Source organism: Dipodomys ordii, unplaced genomic scaffold, assembly GCF_000151885.1.
Source record: "Dipodomys ordii isolate 6190 unplaced genomic scaffold, Dord_2.0 Scaffold36, whole genome shotgun sequence".
Taxonomy (NCBI): domain Eukaryota; kingdom Metazoa; phylum Chordata; class Mammalia; order Rodentia; family Heteromyidae; genus Dipodomys; species Dipodomys ordii.
The window spans coordinates 9,507,080-9,528,683 of NW_012267252.1; the positions used below are offsets into that span (position 1 = coordinate 9,507,080).

At 38.7% G+C, this 21,604-nt stretch overlaps 1 protein-coding gene across 1 annotated transcript in view; it reads right to left on the reverse strand.

Moving 5' to 3' along the window:
- The window catches only part of Sorcs1 (sortilin-related VPS10 domain containing receptor 1), a 481,478-nt gene that overhangs the window by 196,726 nt on the left and 263,148 nt on the right, over positions 1–21,604 (reverse strand). The window lies entirely within an intron of this gene.

A 21,604-nucleotide genomic window follows, 5' to 3' on the forward strand; every position in this document is an offset into this window, starting at 1 on the left:
TAAAGGTCAGGTAAAGAGAGCAGATTGCAGTAGACATCAAAGGAATGAGAATATGTTAAGTAGAAAGGACCCCCGTAGCATTTATAAAAGATCTTAAGGTTACTATCCATTTAACTCAGTTTTTAAAAGATCCCATGATGCTAAGTATTTTATTCCCATGTGCCAGGAACCTGAGATAAATTGCCCAAGGGTAGTGAGCTTGTTGACTGATTTGCCATTCAGAGTTCTCAGTTCTCAGCTTATGCCAACAGGGAACAGATGTATACACCCATGTAGCATCTCGGTATGGCATTTATTAATTATTTTTTGTGGATATATATCTCAATGATCTAAAGACAACAGAAAAATATGAGTGGCTTTGTGGAGCAACTTCTACCCTTGGGTAATTCAAAATAATGTTAAAATATAAATTAGAGACAGCAATTGAAGTCCTTGGGGGAGTACAGCCTACTTGATTAGAGAAGAAGCCTTTCAAATAAAAGGGAAAGCTCAATCTTCCCTATTACCCATGACAAATGCTTAATTGCTTGGTTCTTTTCAAGATTCTGTCCCACTCATTTACCATCATGGTATAAGTGATGCTGAGCCTCCCTATTTTAATTCCCACAGTCTTGAATAGAATATCAATAAAGGTGTGAGAGAAGACTACATATGTTTTGTGTACTTCTCTTATTAGCTCAGGGAAAACCAACTAGTTTTCTTTTTTTGTTGTTGTTTTGGGGGTGTGTTTTGTTTTGTTTTTAGACTTTAGATAACTACTATAGGGACTTAGTTTGTCCTGCAATGGACCTCAAAGACACTACCAACAGGTTTCTCTGCATCCTAACAATCTGCTTTGAAAAAAGGAGAAAGGAATGGCAGAAGCAAGGATGGAGTTTCAGAAGGATGTAGTTAGGAGAATGTAGAAGCTATAGAGAAAGCATTTCTTCCTCCTAATGTTTTTGGGTCTGGATGGAAACAAATAGCAGTATTGAATCCTAAGCTGCCTCTTTGGAAAATATAAACTCCAGTTTAAATGACACTTGGATATGATACAATAAACACATTCACGGACTAAGTACTGGGACGCCAGATAACATCTCTCCTTAAGAGCCCCAAGGTCCTAGTTCTTGGCTCTTCCTCCCTTGTGAGCTCAGATATGGAGTGGATAGATCCATGCAAGAAAAGTGATTTCCCTTGGCTGGTGATTTCTGGTGTGAGTTTGCAGGCTTTTCACAGAGACATAAAATGGAGGTCCTGACCACCCAGAGTCATTAAGGCTCCCTAGAAACTTTCTGCAAGGCTAGTGATATTAACAGCAATTGCCCTGGCCAGATGCCATTCCAAGTAATTGCATTCCACCAGGCAGTTTGTAACAAAAGCCTCTCTTCCCATGCAGTCTTCTTCAGCATCTTTGCCAGTAACTGGCAGCTGGGCTCCAACTACTTCTGGGTCCACACAGAGTCTCTACAGTGAAGTTAGTTGGAGGCTACATACAGTGAGACTCCATTGCCACAGGCTTCCTGATAGAAGCTGTGGAAACTCTGGAAACTCCCCCATGGGTTTGCAATGCCAATACATTCATTAAGTCCTTCGGTTTCCCAAGGTCTAACTCAAACTTCTACTCCTCTATAAGGTCCCTTACCATGCTGTCTGGCCACAATCAATCCCCTCTTCTCTCTGTTCCTCCTACTTGGGAGTCAGTATGCTTTTAAATATTGATTTCACCTCAATACATGCATAGCATTTGTTTGTAATCTCCTAACTCTCATCCCATTGTAGGAAATAAGACAATAGTTTATGTGTTATTACTTACATTCGTGGAGAAAAGAGTTGTCCCAATGTTATATGTGTTGATGTGTATAATAGAGAAGAGTACAGTTAAGGCCAAGTTGGTTGGATATCCTTTGTTGGCTGGGGTGGAAAGATCAGAAGACTTGTCTTGATCTGAGCTAGAGACGTTTGTCCTTCTTCTGGAATCCCTTCAGTCACTGGGTGGCAAATACCTTGCATGTGTTTGGGAAAGGCATGTCAAGACAATGACACGGTTCAAGCCTCAGGAATGGACTTTCTCTCGTATGTTTCTTCATATCTCAGATTATGTCTTTTCCATGTTAAAAAAAACATATCTTTAGCCCCTTTCTTCCAAAGAGTCATCTTGGAGATAACTATAATGTTATGGTTGCTTTATATCTAAACCTTATTTGTCAAATAAAAAATAGTCTTTTAGTACGTGATTGAATTTTACTCTTTTGATAATCTTGAGGAGCCAGGGGAATTTCCATGTTCTCATTTTCCAGACAGAATGAGGAGTTTAAGCTTCCATTAGTGACTCCTACTACACAAACAGAAGAAATAAAATATATATAGCCAATTTCCTTGGCCTTCACACTCTCTAAGGCAGGGATCAGTAATATGGACCCAGTTGTCCATATTAGACTAACATAAGGCCACTTCCCCTCAATAACTATAGACACTATATATATATATATATATAGAGAGAGAGAGAGAGAGAGACACTATATATATATATATACATGTGTATATATATATATATGTAATAATTATAGATACTTAGAATAGCAGGATACACTGACTTCTTTGGGTAAAACAATTACTCTCCTTTGAAATAGTACTTGAACTTTTGCTAAGAAACAATCAGAATAAAATATCAGTGGATTTTCACTGGGAAAAGGTAAAAGCCTGTACTAGATATACATCTCAAAGTCAAGTGTAAAGTCAGTTCTCCAGGATAGCAGTGACACACTTTGTTTACCATATTCTTTATCCATGCCATCTTCCCACTGCAGAGCAGATTACATCCCCTAACTTTAGCTTCTGCTTCCCTGGGGCTCGGATTTGAGTGGAGGCACATTGCCTCCAGGAACTACATCTTATCCAATCTTTGGCCTTGTCTTCAAACTGGTAGGAGTTCATTAACAGTTCCCCTGACTCATTCAACCCCATCTCCTTGTCACATAACAGTGGTCACGCTGCTACCTCTTGCTTTTTCACAAAACATTAAAGTTAAGCCAGAAGAGAAAAAAGGAAATAAAAAGGATATTGAACTTGTTCAGAGCAAAGCTGAGAGGGTCTCAAAGCAGTTGTCCATTTTACTGCCAGTTGTAAAGAGAACAAGATGTGAGATTCAAGCCAAGACAAAACACTTAAATCTAGTCTGAATAATCTTTAATTTTTCTGTTTTGTGTGCTCTCCCTATTTCTCTCTCACATTCTCCTTTTCTCTGTCCCTCATGTAGGTAGGTATAGGTTATTGCAGGAAGAAGAATATATAGAGAGAGATAGACATCTATCTTCAGAGACAGATATCTATCTATAGAGATATAGATAGATAGATATCTTCCCTATGAAAACAGCTTCTAGCTGGGTGCCTCTAGTTCATACCAGTACTTCTAGCTACTCAGGAGGCTGAGATCTGTGATTAGTGGTTCAAAACCATCTCGGGGGAGAAAAGCCCAGGAATCCCTTAACTCCAATTTACCATTTAAAAAAGGCCAGAAATGAAGCTATGGCTCCAGCAGAGAGCAATACATGAGCAAAAAAGTTCAGGGACTGTGCCCAGCTCCTCCCCCCTCACACACACACACACACACACACACACACACACACACACACACACACACCCCTAGACTAAATGGCTCCTTGAAGTTCTCAAACATTGGAAGTAAGGTTTGACCTTGGGCTTGGCACAGAGACAGAAGGAGGCAGGAATGAAAGGGATGAAGGAACTCTCTTCCCTTGGCTGAGCTGCTCTGCAGCCAGGATGCCCTTTGGAGGAGACAACATGTTCCAATCTGCACCGGCCTCCTAGGAAGGCCTCTCTCTATGCCAGCATCCCCCTGCAAGCCTTATTTAATTCTACTTGTCACTGTAGGAACTCGGAAGACATGACAGCCAAATTGCAAAATGGAGATGAGTGACAGCCAAGCATTGGCAGCCCTGGGCAGAGGAAGTCTGAGCTTCTGAGTACAAAGGAAGGAGCTGAAAAGAGGCAGCTGGTGAGATCTGGGTCACCGATCCTTCCACTACTTCCACAGCTTCAGCTTCTTCACCGCGGACGCCCCAGAGTCTACAGGATGCCAGGAGTACCTGGATCTCTAGAAGTAGGAGAACATCTATGTTTAATGCCGACCTTTTAAGGAGAAGAGAAAGGGCAAAGATTCACTAGCAGGCAATAACTAAGCTGCCTAGTCATCTTTTGTGGGGCTGGAGGTTATGATCTGGGTTTTCTCCTCAGTACCACAAAACCAAACCACATACTACCATTCCAAACCACACCCAACCATCCCACACCAAACACTACCATTTCAAACCACAGTAAACCACACCAAACCATACTGAACAAAGTACTACCCTTTTGTCAATCCCAACTCAAAGCTGTGATATGCACCTTTAATTATCTTGTAGAAAAGAACACAAGTTAGAATGTATTACCAAATATTACCAAAACATTTTTTTCTTTTTAATGCCTACAATTATTTGGTTTTGTTTGCTTCTCTCTCAAGGACTCTTTGAATAACCTTTTGTAAACAATAAGCCTGTATGGGATACTGTTACTTCATACTAGCTGGCTACACAAAGGAATGGAGTTAGAACCCTGGGATGATGGACTGGAACTTTCATAAACCAAATTCCAAAAGACTCTCCTCTCTGAGTTTTACAAATGCCTTTGAAAATACAGTAATAGAAGCCTCCCAGGGCTCTGCACAGTTCAGTCCCTGGTAAGCAATTGTTTCCCATGAAGTAACAAAGAATTGTTAATTCCAGCTCCTTTTTCTGTTTTCCATGTTGGAAGAGCAGAGAGACCAAAGTGGATGGCATTCTGTGCTTTCCTAAGTCAACCCTACAGGCTATACCTCTCATTCTCTAAAAGCATAAATTTGTGCTGAAGACATTTAAGTGCTCTCTCTGACTTTGGGCCACTTAGTGGTCAAATGCAAAATACATAGGTCTTTCTGGGGAAGAAATAACGCATCCCAGTTTTTATGTCAAAGGGACAAATGAAGTGTCTAATTTCAAAGCAATGTCTTACACTGTCCAGTAGAGGGCAGCTGACTCCAAACCCATAAATTGGTTATTTTATACTTGTATCATGAACGCCAAGGTACTGACAAACATCTGTCATTTTTATAACTTAAAATACAACCTAGAGGTCCGTACAAAAATGATGCCTTCTAGTTAGGACAACTTCCTTATGCTGAGCAAAGTGTAGCACCTTCCCCCCAAACTCCACCCCACCCCTTCTACATGCAGCAGATACAATGCAGATCTTCAGGTGTAGATCCAATTTCTGATTTTTCAATTTTTTTCTGATTTCAATTTTTTTTGGTTATTCATGAATTCTGGACCTGGGTGCTATCCCTGAGCTCTTCAGTTCAAGACTAGTGCTCTATCACTTGAGCCACAGTGCCACTTCCACTTTTCTGGTGGTTTATTGGAGATAGAATCTCACGGAGTTTCTTGCCTGGTCTGGCTTTGAACTATGATTCTCACATCTCAGCGTACTGAGTAGCTAGGATTACAGGCGTGAGCCACCAGCAGCCGGCTAGGAGCTCCCTCGAAACAAGCTCTCTCATACATGTTGTGACTCCAGGGCCTGTGTCATAATTTGCCACTTCATTCTATCCATCCTTGAAAAAGAGCTGCACATATCCTAAAGATGTTATATGGGTAGTGAGAAGGGCCAGAAGATATAAAAATATTTGCAGCACAGAACTCTGCTACAAATGGGTATAAACAGGATATCTTTTACTGCCAGTCCCCAGGACACTATTATCTCCCATTCAGCCTTAGATCGAATGACCATGTCCAAAGGGAGATTATATTCTTTAGTTAAAACATAAGGAATGTGGGTGCCCAAGAGGTTTACAGAAATACCCATGTGGCCACCATCCTTGGACAGTTCACAGCATATGAGCTGGACATGTTCTGGGTCTTAGTTTTCTTCCACATGCCAAAGGAGTTTATAATGCTATTCTGATGATCTCAGAGAGTTGTTCTGTTTCTGGGACAACTATTATTAAGGGTTTGAATGCTTTCTGCAACTCTCACATATGAGTAGCTTAAAGTTTGCAGGTAATGATACCACTGACTGGAGACAGTCCATGGCTGCTTTCTTCCCTCTGAGAACTGGGAGTCAGCGTTACTTCAGATGCCAGTTAGCAGAAGAGGTAAAGAGGTCGTTAGTTCCAAGTTAGTTCTAGTTGTGAATAGTTTCTGAAATAGAGACCCACATCTTTTCTTCCCATAAATTTACTCATTTCCTTTATACATATGATACAGAAAAAATAATTAAGGCTTGGGCCCATCTTTAACAATTAATACCATCTGTGTATCTATCTCTGTCATCTGTCATCAATCCATACAGTATTTATGTATCCATTTGTGTATCTATCTATGTATCTATCATCTAGCTATCTATATGTATCTATATATCTGTCTATCATCTATTTATCTTTGTTTTATCTATCTAAAGCTATTTTGCTACAGAGAAAATTGCTTGGCAGAAGAGGATCTCTCTTCTAGGAAACTGTCAGAGAATAGTAGCAGATGCCTATGGAATTCATGATAATATCTATATTAAAGTAGAACCACAAAGTCTAATCAGAGCCTGTGAAAAATGCTATAGAAGGGAAACAACAAGTTCTATCCAGTGTGTACCTGCAATTTTGGGAGGACTATTTCCCAGCTCTAACTCCTCTAAGGAGCTCCCTCAATGCAGAAGATTCTATTTCTAAGCAGATCTTTACACCATTGTCTAGTTATCTTACCCTCATGCCTCGGGGTACCTGTGTTGTATTTTAAAAATGGGTACATTTCTGATATATATTCTCTCTACTGAAAGCAAGAACAACTTAAGAGTATACAAATGGTGGGCTGGGAAGGTGGCTCAGTGGTAGAGCGCTTGCCTTGCATGCATGAGGCCTGGGTTCGATTCCTCAGCACCACATAAGCAAAAAAGAAAAAAGCCAAAAGTGGCACTGTGGCTCAAGTGGTAGAGCGCTAGCCTTGAGCTGAAGAGCTGAGGGACAGCGCCCAGGCCCAGAGTTCAGGCCCCATGACTGGACCCCTCCCCCCCAAAAAAAAGAGTATACAAATGAATATTTTGAGTGAATAGAAGGAACCTCCCTTCAAGGTCAAGACACCACTGTGACCAGCTACAAGAATGCTTTCCCATAGATTTAAAGACCTGTTGGGATAGGTTTGTCCGTCTGTCACTGAAGATTAACTTGGTCACTGTTGGCAGCTCTAATGTTACTTATTTTTGTTTATTTGTTCATGTATTAGCAAAGATTTATCAAATTCTTATCTGTCAGCACGAGGCACTGAAGTAAAAATGAGACTTCCTGAGCCTCTGAATCAGAACCCTTTCCAATATATGAAAGTATAGGTCCAATCCTATAAACTTGTCAAGGCTGCTATCATAAAATGTTAAACAGGAGGCTGAACTGTTTTATACATCCAGTCTCAAAATGTGACATATGGCTTCCCTATTCATTTTCTCCGTGGTTCGCATTTTATCTAGATTATAAAATTCATATTTAAAACATAAAACGTATTAAAGCTGTATAGAAGAATCAGCACTTAGCCTCAAGAACACTAGTGACATGTAGCTGTGTCACACAAGAAAATGGGAAGGGTGTCTGGAAAACAGTAAACTATAATAGGAGGAAATCAACCTGAAGTGCAAAAACCTGGGGTTAAGTTAAAAAAGCATAGTCAATGACTAGGTTACAGGCATAAAATAGCAAGGCCTTGACCTCTCCTGCCCACCTCACAGAATTTCTGTAAAGATGAGATGATTACACATACACCAATGTGCATTTTTCTACTTCTTCTGTAATCATACTATATTGTAAGTACACAGGATACTATTGTCCTTCTACCTTCATTTAAATGACCTAGGGAAGGAAATAAAAGAGGGAGGGAAGAATGGGAAGGATAGAAGGAAGAAGAACAGAATTAAAGGAGAAAAAGAAGGGAAGGAGGGAGGGAAGAAGGGAGAAAAGGAATGAGGGAGACAGACACACAGGGAGGAAAGAAATGAAAGAAGCAACAAACTAAGTAGTTGTAGGTAAGTAATATCCAATTTTAAAACATACTTATTTCAAATTTCTTTTCAATTCCCCTGAGCTGGTTTTATATGGGAAGAACATAATGAACCATGGGCAGAACTTTGTATTTGTAATAAATAGACCCAATTGGGTTGGGCTCCATAATCTTCTGGGCCTTATCACATGGGTCTAACCTGTTTCCATTGGTTACTGAGTAATGAAGTACAGAACAGGACCTCGAGGGAACCAGACAGTTTCTCACTCACTATGTTACACACTCAGTCCTTACCACCAGAGCCTGCAGGGTAGGAAAAGTGAAATGTTTGAGGCTCTTGGGAAATTTCAAGTCCTCATACAAGTATAATCTCCACAAGTTTATAAAATGTCACACTGCAAAGAAAGGGTATAATGTAACTGCAGGAACTATTTTCTGTGCAGATGAAATCTCTTGCATTCTCTCCATCTAATTGTAACACTAAGTGGGCAGGGAAAAGGTCAAGAAAGAGGGTCTCTTCACAAAAAGAGGACAGTGCTTCTTGTCGATGTTTAGCCTGCTGAGATCCAAACTTGTCATCCAAATGGAGAGTGGCATCTTTATGCTGCCTTAAAGCATAAGCCTTCTTGTTTCCATCTGATTATATTCAAACTTGTTCCTGGGCCACTGTGTTTATCCTATGGCTGTTCCTACAGAAATGATCTGGCTGGTGGAATTTGGCTTCAGATCACATTAAAATATCAGTAGCATAAAACCCCCAGGAACAGAAGGTAGGAGAAATACTGCTAAAGAGCAGAAAGAATGCAAATGGATAGTATGTCTTTTCAAAGTACATTTCAATGTGTGTTTCCTTAAATTAGTATATCTTAAAGCTACTGGTTAGTTCAAAGTACCAATCTGTCTACTACGAAAATTTGCAATCTCAGGCATACTACTTCGAGCTCTAGCTCTACTGCATCCAAATTTGACAGTAGAGAAGAAACTCCTGTTTATCCCCAAACTACCATCCTAACAGGTGCCAGAGGCTTGCATAATGTAACACTCTGTACCTGGTTTCCCATATTCTGGGACTTTGGTCTTGCTAGTGAAAAGCAGAGTGGGTCTAGCTATCTATGCCTAGAGGCCAGTGGATCTACAATTAGCAGCATGTCATTACAAAGCAATTGGAGAATTGTGAATCAACCTGCAGGCATTGTCTGATTTTTTCCTAACTTGTATTTGTGCACATGATCTTCCTTGGTGTTAACACTAAAGCCACCATGTTCTGGTTTTTAGATTCTACTGAGCTTTCCCCTTGTTCATTTAGAGAAAGGCTACATTTTCACATTCAGGCCACTCTCTTGCTTGGGGAAGAAAATAAGATGACCAAGGGGAATGTATCTGGCCAGTTACACTAGGCACTGGGCTAGAATTAGAGTGAGCACAGTAGGTTGAGAAGCAATAGATTTCAATTGGTGCCTAGGGGTAAAGGTCAATTCTCTTGGAAGAATGGGCATCTATGGCAGAAATTGACTGAGTCCTTTGTGGAAGTTTGTAAATGTCAGCAATGTACTTTCATTTGGAAGCACAAAGGCCTACTGCTCAAGGAATGGGGCCCACATGAAGCAGTAGGGAAAATATGTAAATCTGATCATTACTTAACACACTAATCCATAAAGAGTGATGGAGTTGGATGCACAAAAATGTACATGAAATCCAACATCCATTGACTTTCTTCCCAAGATTCAACATGTGTTACCCCGGGACAAGTTTTACTTTTCTTCATGGACAGTTTCTAGAATTAAAATTATTTCAATCATGTTGAATGAGTGTGGCTTTTTTGGAGGGAAAAATAAACAGAAGCTATATCCATCCAACTGAAATGTGGTGTTTAAGTCATAGCCATTATCTATTTCAAGAGAATTTGGGTTCATTTGAACAAATCGTGGAGAAAAAGACCAAGTGCTTCTCTCACTGTAACACCTGAGTCCCCTCCTGATTCTGCACAAATGCTTGTATGTTTTGTGATACTTCAGTCCAGTCTTCTCTTTTCCTGCCCTTCTAAATGTCTCCCCACTACCCTAGTCCTGAAGACCTCCTTAGAATAAGGTAAATTTAATAGGGAGCTGGGCACAGTGGTTCATACGTATAATCTTGCTACTTCAGAGGTAAAGACAGAAGGGTCTAAGGAGAATTTAGGCCAAAAGTTAGAAAAATTAGTGAGATGTCCAGATGAACAAATAAGTCAAGCATAATCATCTGTAACTGAAATCCAATCGATCTGAAAGGCTGTGGGTAACAGTGTGGTCCAACCTGGCTTAGGTAAAAATTTGAGACCCCCCCCATTGGAAAAATAACTAGAAAAACAAAAAACAAATATTTTAAAAATGTAAGCTCAAGAGGTAAAGCAAGTGGAGGCCTTCAGCTCCAACCCCACTACTGCCAACAACAACAACAGCTACAACAAATCAGTTGCCAAAGATGTGCTATATAGGATTCTGGAAAAGAGCAGGATATAATGTAATGTACCTTATAATAAGTCAATCCAGATAGAACAAAATGACAGAAAAATCAGAAAATGAGCCAAAGTCAAGAACTAACACTAACAGAAATCACTATAAAGTTTAAATGTTTATATAAATATATATATGTAAAGTTTCAAATTGCATAAATGTCCACTCTACTGGGAGTTGTCCTTTTTTATTGGGAGAGTCGTTTTTGCATCCTTTCCTTTGCTGGGCATTCTAAATTGTAAAGAGATTGGCCTAGATGATTAAGATGCTTACTGCTAAATAACCTTCTTTTTGGAGCAGTGAAAGTTAAATTAATCCTTTTAAGGAAGTACAAGCAACCATCGCACCCCTTTCTTTAAATGCTGAGTTACAATGTCCATGATGAGTAATTTAGTTTGAGAATAGAAGATAATTCTTTGACGGGGACAGGAATATCCAGGATCAGGAGATACAGAGATCCTTAGCACAAAAATCCAGATTATAGGGCCACCTTTAAACTCATTATCTTCATGTTCAGTTTTAACATCTAAAGAGATTATAGAGGCATCCTAAATTCTTTATTCCCCTGTTTGGATTACGTGTTATCAAGTGATATAACTAGCTGACTCAGAAAAGTCTGAATCAGATTCCTCAACAGAAGCTATATATATATATATATATATATATATATATATATATATAATATATGCCACAAAGATGGCCATTTGAGTCTCTAGGGCCACACTGTGTAGAAGTCACTCCACATCTATTTCTATACTTTCCCTGCTTTATTATAAATACACCCTTACTCAACCTCATTTCAATTTACTTACTTCTTGCTCAGTCTGCTGATCTCTTTGCTTCACAGGATCCTGTCTTATGAATGTCAGTTCTCTACTGCCTAAGAGTCGATAAACAATGGTTTCACCAAGTTATGTTTTTCTGTTGGGAATGTCTTGATCCCGTGTTTTACTCCAGTCTGCATCAATTGAAGCCTTTTCATGCTGCTTTCCTGATGATCCCAGTTTACAGTGTGCACTAAACAATTAGCACTTTCAGAATGTAATCTATCACTCTGTAATATTTAATCTCATCCCTGCAAAGGATGATAAACTCCACAGGGAAATTGGAGGAGGTCCCATGTGTACTGGATGTTTATATCCACCGATATGCTTGCAAATGACCAGAGTTAGGCAGTTGATAAAATATGTCTCCATTGATTTCTTCTTAATATTGCAATTTCAAAGCTCATCAATAGTTTTAACTGACTGATGTCTTAACATAATGCTGAATATATCAAACCTATAATAAGGTGAGTAGTTCTATTAATTTAATATTAATATTACCATTCACTGAATTTATAGGCAAGACAGGGAATAAGCTTGTAAAATTGAAAATAAACTTCATTATTATGCTAGAATTGTAAATCAGATGGGCCATAGAAACAGTTTCAATGGTTTAATTAGTCATTACAGTAAGATATTAGTGGAAATTAATTTCTAGGACAAAAAATAGGCACATGTTGAAACACATTCATTTAGAAGTACAAACAACTCTAAGCTGTGCACTTCCTTCGGTGAACATAGGTTTCTCATAGCACATACACTGAAAGACAATTTTCATCTTCTTTTCCCTTTCTTCTTTGACAAATATTAGCTTCTCTTTGAAAGCTTCCCTGAGTCCCCAAAGATAGAGCTCTATGTACATAGCTATTATGATATATATGTTCTGCCCTGTAATTGATTGTTTATACATTCATCTTCTCCAACAAGCTGCACAATCCTTAGGAACAAGAACAATGTCTCATGTTTCTATTTCACTTCTTAAAAAATGACCTGGCATGAAACGGGCATTTTAGAATTTTCGGTTGAGCTGACTAATGACTGCATATGGGATAGCCATATAATTCAAGTAGATAATAAAAATAATAGCAGGCATTAGGAAATATTAGCCTCATGGTTCTGTCTAGGTACTATCCATTGCTTGTTTTGACATTCTGCTTTGTATTATTTCTTCATGATGTTGACACAGTCATTATATTTTATTTCACAGAGGAGGAAAACGTATCAAAAGGAGTTGATCCGAAATCAACCAACAAATAAACCTTTATCTCAGGGCGCACACTCACAATGTGACTTAGCTAGAATCTAAGGCCAGACAGACCGCTTGTGTGTCCGATATATTAAGTATACCGTCACAACTCATGGTATCACTGAGCAAAAATTCACAATGACTACCTTCAAATAAAGTATAGCTCTACAGGGATGGGGCATTGGTGCTAGGCTGGTGCTGGACAAATACAAAAATTCAGGGTATACACATTAACAAAAGAGGCTACACAGTGGAGAGGAGACAGCCTTCAAAGGACAGAAGTTTGTAAATGCTCTCAGCAGCAAAGGTATTTGTATGTGGTGTTGGGCACCTGGATAGTCTACATATAAATCTGCCACACCACTGCACTTGAATCATAATGGTGTTTTTGGGGGTGGGGAGGAGCAATTTCAGCCATAGCCATCAACAAACACCTTTTAACCATTTGAAATCATTCTGGAAGAACTGGGAGATAAGGGTAAATGTTACTCCCTCTGAAAGTCTTAATAAGTTCCTGATAGATAAACTCTCTCCTCTGAGAGATCTCAAGAGATTATTAAACTTCTATCACTAGAAATAGTTACAATCATCTTACTTCTTTTTTCTTCTACCCACTGTTTTCTTTCTTTCTTTCTTTTTGTGGGTCGTGGGGCTTTGAACTCTGGGCCTGAGCGCTGTCCCTCAGCTCTTCAGCTCAAGGCTAGCGCTCTACCTCTTGAGCCACAGCACCACTTCTGGTTTTCTGGTGGTTTATTGGAGGTAAGAGTTTCATGGACTTTCTTGCCAGGGCTGGCTTTGAACCGCAATCCTCAGATCTCAGCCTCCTGAGTAGCTAGGATTACAGGAGTGAGCCACCGGCACCCGGCACCCTCTGTTTTCTTTGTGTGCTTCAAAATAGCTTTCTCTCATCACCATTGTTACTTTAAATATTTGGCAGTAATCTCTGCCATCTTCTCCTTTTTGCTCTATGTTTCCTCTTCCATGCCTCTCCTCTATCTGTGAGAGGTTGTATATTCAGGATATTTTCATATATACATATATATATATGTATATTCATTTATATCCATGTTTTCATGTATATGTATATATAAAATTTCATCACATTGTCCTTTCCTCCAATACAGGCATACTCATTTTCTGGTTGTAGATTCTGTCAATTATGCAACATTTAGTATTCCAGTCCACACACACACATATACCAAAGCAATGAAAGTAGAAATGTCTCTAAAGCCCTTGTAGGTATACCCTATAGCACAGGCCTTTTAACCTGTGAGTATTGAAAATGGCCTCAGTAGCTTTTAATTTCCTATAACTTATGTGAATAATTGAATGACTATGAAACGAGATGCATATGAGAGCTTATGGATGGAGAAAATCAGGGAAATGAAGTCCAAAAGGAACAGAGGAACAAAACCCCCATAGAAAATTTCATCAAAGCCACAGCCAGGTCAACAAAAGACAAGTTTATGTGAAAACAATTTTAGTTCCTGAGGCTGTTAGTACTCTTAATTTCTCTAGACCAGGAAAAAGAAAAGTTTTATTAAAGATTCGTCCACATGGACTGTTTTCCTGACAGCACTGAGGGAAAGCTTGGGGCAGATCTAATCTGTCGGAATAAAACATCCCACCTTTGTAAATGTGGCAAATTTCCTGTAGCAGCAGACATTCATCTCCATCCATCAGGACAGCAATTCACTAGAAACAAATGTTCTAGATACAGTATGTCAAACACTGGATGATGGAAACCCCTGAGAAACCACAGGGAGTACTGCTGGAAGCAAATGGAGCAGTCTTGTGAAAGGACCTCTGACCATTTTCCATAGCCGAGGGCAACTTGCAACCAACCTGAAATAATGCATTTGACCTTCACGAAAGGGTAATGGATGGGCACTTAACATTAGGTCAGGCAGACTTTAGAGAACAGGAGCTCTAATAATGACAGATGATGAGACAAACATAAATAAGAAAGTAGGTAGACAGAGAAGTAAATAAAGACGTCTGCTTCACAGAGAAGTGGAACTGCAAGTCCACTGTGTGTATCTGAAGAATCGTCAGCTCTTTCACATGTGAGAATTTGCCACCCTCTGGCCACACGGATAATCTACCTTCAGAGAACCAGTGAGTAGTATAAAAAAAAATGTGGCTTCTAGATAAACCTTACTTATGATATTTGGAAGTATCCAAATATTTTAGGAATTAGGATTCTAATTTAGGATTTCACAAGCTTGAGTTAGCCTCCGTTTGTAGAAGTGACTAGAACGAAAATGCAGAGTTCAATTTTGTTTTATGAAGTCTGTGCCTATACTTAGAAAACTTCGTTCTGTAGACCTACCCATAACTTTTCTTTTATAATATAAATGTACTAAAAGTTCTGCATTGTAAACTCAATAACTCATAAATCTAGTCATCCTATGGATACAACTTAGATATTTTTAAACACAGTTTCCTGATTGGTATTCATGGTGTTAGGAATTTATTATATGTGAAAAATATAACATCCCATGAGTGAGAAATAACAGACATGATGCTAATTATGCCAGAAACATCCAAGAAACAAGTACTAAGTATTAGTTAAGGCTACAAAAAGAAATGAAATACTAATTGTTCTGATCAGTTCTATTAAATCAGACTAATTAGGAGGAGAAAGGATTGAGAGAAATAAGAGGAAGAAAAAATAGAGGTTTAAAATGCACTCATCCCAACGTATTGCCTATACCAACAGTATCTTAGATAATCTTTTAAAAGTGTGGTATGACTTTCAGAGACACATTAAAATGTGAAATAAAAGGTAACTAGGCTTTTACTATGTATCATTCTGTTAAAATAAAAACAACTGTCATTTGATTAATATCTCTTTATGAATGTTACTGCAGGTACTTTTGGTTTATATAAAATCACATAGTACCTTACTTTTTAGACTGTGTCAGGTAGGCAAGGAGGAGGTGCACTCGATTAGTATTTTCTTTTCCAATTGTGTTCTCCAGAGCCCTGGAGTTCCAGAAGGCTCCCCAGAGCCACCTGGGAGCAACAAAGGATTTGTCTAAGGGCATTGCTCCTGGCAGTCTGTCCTTACTTCAAAGAGAACACTGCAGCTCCTTTGAAACCTACAGGCTTGGATAACTGTTGGAAAATCACTCAGAGGGGGAAAAAATAGAAGTTTAGCGTCCTTTCTTAGATTTTTGTATTTGTAGTAGTAGGGAAGAGAACTTAATAAATGCTCAACAGACCGAAGAGTCCAACCACTCAGATGTACCCAAAAGGGATCAAAAGAGATGATCTTTCCCTTTAGCTATGATTGCCCAGGTTAAGCAAAGGAGAGCAAGCATTTATTCGCTTTAAAAAGCCACTTACCTTGAAGTTTGGAAAATGCCACTTCTACTTGGTCTCTGAGTTCATGCACAGCACTTCTTTATGAATGAAACATAGGTTCTTTTTTTTTTTTAAAGATTAGAGGCAAATGGATGATATTGTATACAAAGGGACAGATGAAAGAGTTAGGGTGGAATGAGCAAGGGTTGAGTGTCTGCTGAGGGAAATGGCATGCTCCCTCTTTGATGTATTATACAATACACCAGTTACCCTTGGCCTCACTGAGTGCCATGCAAAGTTCCTGGCACTTTACATATTAATCAGATTCTCTTGAGTCAGAAAAGATGCAATTATATATGATGGCCTAGAAATGACTGAAAACCTATGGGGATTCTTTACTGTTCTTGTTTATTCACTTGAAAGAAAAATTAATGGGTCAAAGTTGGTTTCACAGGGTACCCTCGTTTCCAATTTCCAGCACAAAACCAAATGCAAGTACAATTCAAATACTCAAATATGCATTAGGCAGGTAATAGATACCTTAAGAGGATCCTGGGCTCAGCCTCTTAAAAGATTACACATGTGACTGAGGCACTTTATCCCATTGAGGAAGTAAAAGACATTGCTCGAATACAGTATGAGCTCATAAAAAAATGTAGCATTGGAAGTGGCGCTGTGGCTCAAGTGGTAGAGTGCTAGCTAGCCTTGAGCTGAGGGACAGTGCTCAGGCCCAGAGTTCAAGCCCCATGACCGACAAAAAAAAAAAGTAGCATTTAAAGATTTACTTTCAGGGTCTCATGATCTTTGCAGGCAATGTCAGGCAAGCCTCTAAGCTCTGCGAGATTCAGCTTTCATATCTGGCAAATGAAAGAACAGAATTTGAAAACACTCTTCTTTCAGGCTTGGATTCACTAATTCCATGATTCCTTCAAAGAAACACTTTTAGAAAGACCTTCTATGTCATACTCCTTTCCTTTCCCCAAAGTCACAAATGTTACCTAGATCATCCAAAGGAAAAGCAAGGTAAATTAAGCATGCCCATGATAAAAAGAGACAGAGAGTCAATAATCAAGCCCTTATTTAGAAAGTGTCACATACACTATGGTAATTAAAACCTAAACATCTGGAGAAAATGCAAACAGTGTTTAATGTTGGCAGGTACCAAGAGACCTGCAGAAATGATCAATGTGTACTGAGAAAGGATCCTATTTATAGGATGAAAGCCTTAGAAGATTCTCTCAGCAGGAATGATATTAATTAAGAAATGATAACTCAGAAATGAGAGGGAATAGAGACGCAAAAGGGGCATGAGATATCTAAAAAATTAATACTGTCTAGGGTTTTCTTTTAATGGTTTCCTGGGAATAGAGTGTACAGAGATCACAAGGATATGACAATTACATGAATTGGCTGTTGCAAGGAAGACATGTTTCTTTTTCTTTGCTCCTGCAATGGGTTCCACCTACAGTTTCTTACACCTTAATTCTTGAAGATCTGAAGCCATGTCTTGTGAAAGGAGAGTGGCTAAGGTTGGGTACAATGTGAAAGGTATTGCTAATAGAGTAAAAAGACGTTTTAGGCAGAATAGACACATAAACTTAAAGAAAATTTAAGTGTGAGACCCCAGATTTCACAGATCGCTTTTACTTTGCTACATCTATTAGTTCTCCTTCTATCTTTTGCATCACGGCTATTCTCCTGAGCTACGATTTAAATCTTTTCTTTTTTTTTTTTTCTTAGCAAACTATGAGTATGCGACTAGTAAGCCTGTGCAGACACAAACACTCTTCCGGCTTTATCATGAATTAGAGGAAGAGTCACTCAAAAACTTAGTGACTGATAGTTTCTCTGCCTTTCCTCGGGCACTAAGAACACTCAGCCTTGTTCCTTTAGGATTTTCTCATATATCAGAGGGCAGGTGCAAGATTCTTGCAAAGGAGGATGAATGACCTAGGATAGTTTCTTGGAGCAAGCTTTCAATGTCTGTTAATCAAGACTTCCTAAACAGACAGATGTGAAGGTGATGGTTTTCAACAAATAAGACACGTCTAAGGAAAGTTGTGATTTGCAGTAGCCTTGTCCCTAATGGATGATCATCAGTTTAAATTATAAGGAAGGACTGATTTTACTATGGACTCTGAATCCAATAATGACCTTAACAAGTAAAATCAGAGCATTAAACCCACTGTGTGGACATGTTAACGAAAGAACAGTTCCTGACCTCTCAAACAACTCAGGGTAGTAAGACAACAGATTTCTGGGAAAGTGGAGAGTTATGGGGACATTGTCAGTTTTATTTCAGTTGCTCTCACCGATGTGAAAAGCAGAAGGAAATATCTGGAACAAACCCTGGTAACTCCAAAGATAACACTCGACACATTTGAAAGAATTAATACAACCCTTTGCAGGAGCCTGCTCATTTTTGACTAGAGTATCATAAAAGTCCTAGAAGAACTGAAGTGAACTTGAGCGCTTTTGTCCTGTATAATTATAGAGTCTGATAACTCTTCTCTTTCTTCTTCTTTTCTTTTTTAAATTTGTGGGTACATAAACTCTTATTGATTCGGGAGAATATATTCACACTTTAAAATGTTGTTCAGGCACTAATCTTCTTGGTTCAAATGTCTCTTTGTGTTTGGGAGGATGTATATAGGTTGTGGTGATAAATTCACCTCATAAGTAGAAAAACTGTACACATATATACTGCTATTTCAACTTTATTGATTTTTGTTGTACTGTAAAGACCTTCATTGTCCTCCAATATATCTTAAATCTATCAGCATCTCAGAAAGTGACCCTGAAGCCCTCATTTATCTGTAGAGGAATAGCTTTGGTGCCCTAATAAACAATGAACCTTAAACAGCTCAGGACCACCTCTGCATCTGAAGAGATATTCTCTCAGTCACAAACTGGACTTCTCTGTTTTTTGAAACTAGGATCTGACAAGTCTTAATTCAGATCAGGGAAGTGCCTGTGGCCAAATACCTTTTTCAAAGTTCTCAGGATAGATTAAAAGTTCCTTCCTCAGCATAAGGAACACCAGCATTTGAACTGTGTAATTCCGTGGCAGAACTCTTCTGGTTACTCCCCTAAACTTTCCTTCCAGGCTCAAAAGTTACATCTGGGTCTGAGAATCACAGTCTTCAAATCCTACTCCTGGAAATAATCTCTACTCGGGGACTAGCACCATATATTGTGCAGATGCAGGAAAGCCTAGAATCACAATCAATATTTGGTGTCTTCTTTTTTTTAAAACCTTGTCCTTCTCAAATAGCTTCAATAAAACAGAGACTATCACCAGATTGCAGCAATTCTAAGGGACCTTTCAGTTGAAAATCCATCTGCCTTTCTTATAACACGACAAATATGAATGACTTATACAAAGTCAACTATTGGTAGAACCAGATTCAAGGGAGGGAGGGTCTTGCTTTTTTTTCTTCATTTTTTTATTTTTAAAAAATTTTTTTTCTGTCAGTCTTGGGGCTTGTACTCTGGGCCAGGGCGCTGTCCTTGAACTCTTCAGCTCAAGGTTAGTGCTATAACACTTAAACCACAGCACCACTTACGGTTTTCTGGTGGTTAATTGGAGATAAGAGTCTCACAGCCTTTGGTGCACCAGCTGGATTTGAACTGCTATCCTCAGATCTCGGCCTCTGAAGTAGCTAGGATTACAGGCATGAGCCACTGGTGCCTGGCTATGTTTTGCTTTCTGAAACTTAGTTTGGGAACCTTTGAAGTGTGAGATTCTTTATGTCTCTTATATTTCATGGCAAAAATCCCATCACATAGCCTAGGGTTTGTTGATTGTTAAATTAAATTTACTAAAAATGTGAACTGGAGGAGAAATCAATTGAGTTTACAAGAATCAATTCAAAGCCAACAAACAATTAAATCTCATTATAAAAATAAAGGGTATAAGGTCAGTTTCCTCAGTATCAGGCAGTATACTGTGGATCAAAATGGTTTAGATGTAATTACTGATGATGGATCAGTAACAAGCTAGGAAGGAATATTCACTCAGTGTTGCTCTGGATTTGTGAGGTTGACACTATTGAGATTTGCTGTCTGACACTGTGGTCATCATCCATAAGTTATGATATAAATTATAGTTCATTATATCTTGCTGAAATTTAAAATTCACCTACTCAGTACTGCTTGCTATATTTCAAATACTCAACAAGGCACAAGGTGCTTGTATCTAAAGTACTGGGCAGGTTGAAAGAATATTTCTGTCATCACAGAAAGTTCTACCCAACGCTGCTATTTAAAGGAGACAATCACAACTACTGCTTCCAATAATTATATGAAGCAGGAGGGATAGGATGACAAGGAATGAGAATAAACTGAAAGCACTGATTAAAGTCTTTAGTGTTCTGATCTATGCATCTGAAATATCTGATATTGTATAATCCTTATAACTTCCTTCATGAGGTATGTACTGTAATTATCTTCAATTTAAATTTGAGGATATGGTGCTTGGAGGTATTAAGGAAAGTGACATACTCATATGCTTGGTAATTAACAAAAGCTATCTAAATTCAGGATCTAAGCTCAATTCTTTTTTTTTTTTGTGCCTGTCCTCTGGCTTGAACTCAGGACCTGAGCATTATCTCTGATCTTTTGTGCTCAAGGTTAATACTCTAGCCACTTGAGCCATAGCTCCAGTTCTGGCCTTTTGGGTAGTTCATTGGAGAAAACAGTCTCATGGACTTTCTTTCCCTGGCTGGCTTCAGAACATAATTCTCAGATTTCAGCCTCCTGAGTAGCTATGATTACAGGCATGAGCCACTGCCACCTAGCTAAGCTCAACTCTTACATTGCATGTGTGAGGAACTTGACATGTTTCCAGCCAGCAGGAAGATAAGTTTTACAATAATGTTTCTAAACTATAAATACTAATAAAGCACATCTGGTACTTTTCTCAAGATAGCAGTGTTCCATCCAATGTGTCTTAAGGGTAAGATCAAGGCTTAAGCATTTGGGGCCCACTTAGTACTTTGGATCTGCAGTTGGAGTTGGGGATGATTGCTTGAGGAATAGTCTCTTGTGCCATCCCCAGCCTAGAACGCCAAATGCAAATTTCATCTGAGGACACTAACAATATCTGATGACAATCCCAAGATTCTAGATGCCAATGATATCACAAAAGTAGAATACAATTCAGGATTCATTAATGGGTGATATTTTTCTATTCCCTGATAGATACTGTTAATCCAGTTAACATGTGTGGTAGTTGGACATTATATCTCAAAATTAAGAATTTGTTCATGTAAATGTATTTATAAAAAGAAATGTATGGACTTTCCTTTGTGAGACAAAGGTGTTTTTCTAACTTAGAAAGCATGCTTTTTTGGGGGGAAAATAATCCACAAAGAAATAGCTCAATCCTTTGACACATAGACAAGTAATAGATTAGCAATACAATTGAGATTTACTCCTTCTACATCTGTCTTAAAAAAAAAATCTCAGTCTTCTCATCTGCAAAAATAAAACATGTGTATGATGATCTCAAGACTCCTTGCAGGTAAAATCAGTAACTAGGAGAGGCTAACTTTACCACATTTTTGAAACCATGTGCATGGACTCCATCCTGACATTAGCGTATTGCCTGAATAAACCTGAGAAATACAACGCCCTGCCTGTGCTAGGAAGATATAATCACTTAAATTCTAGTTTATCTATTCC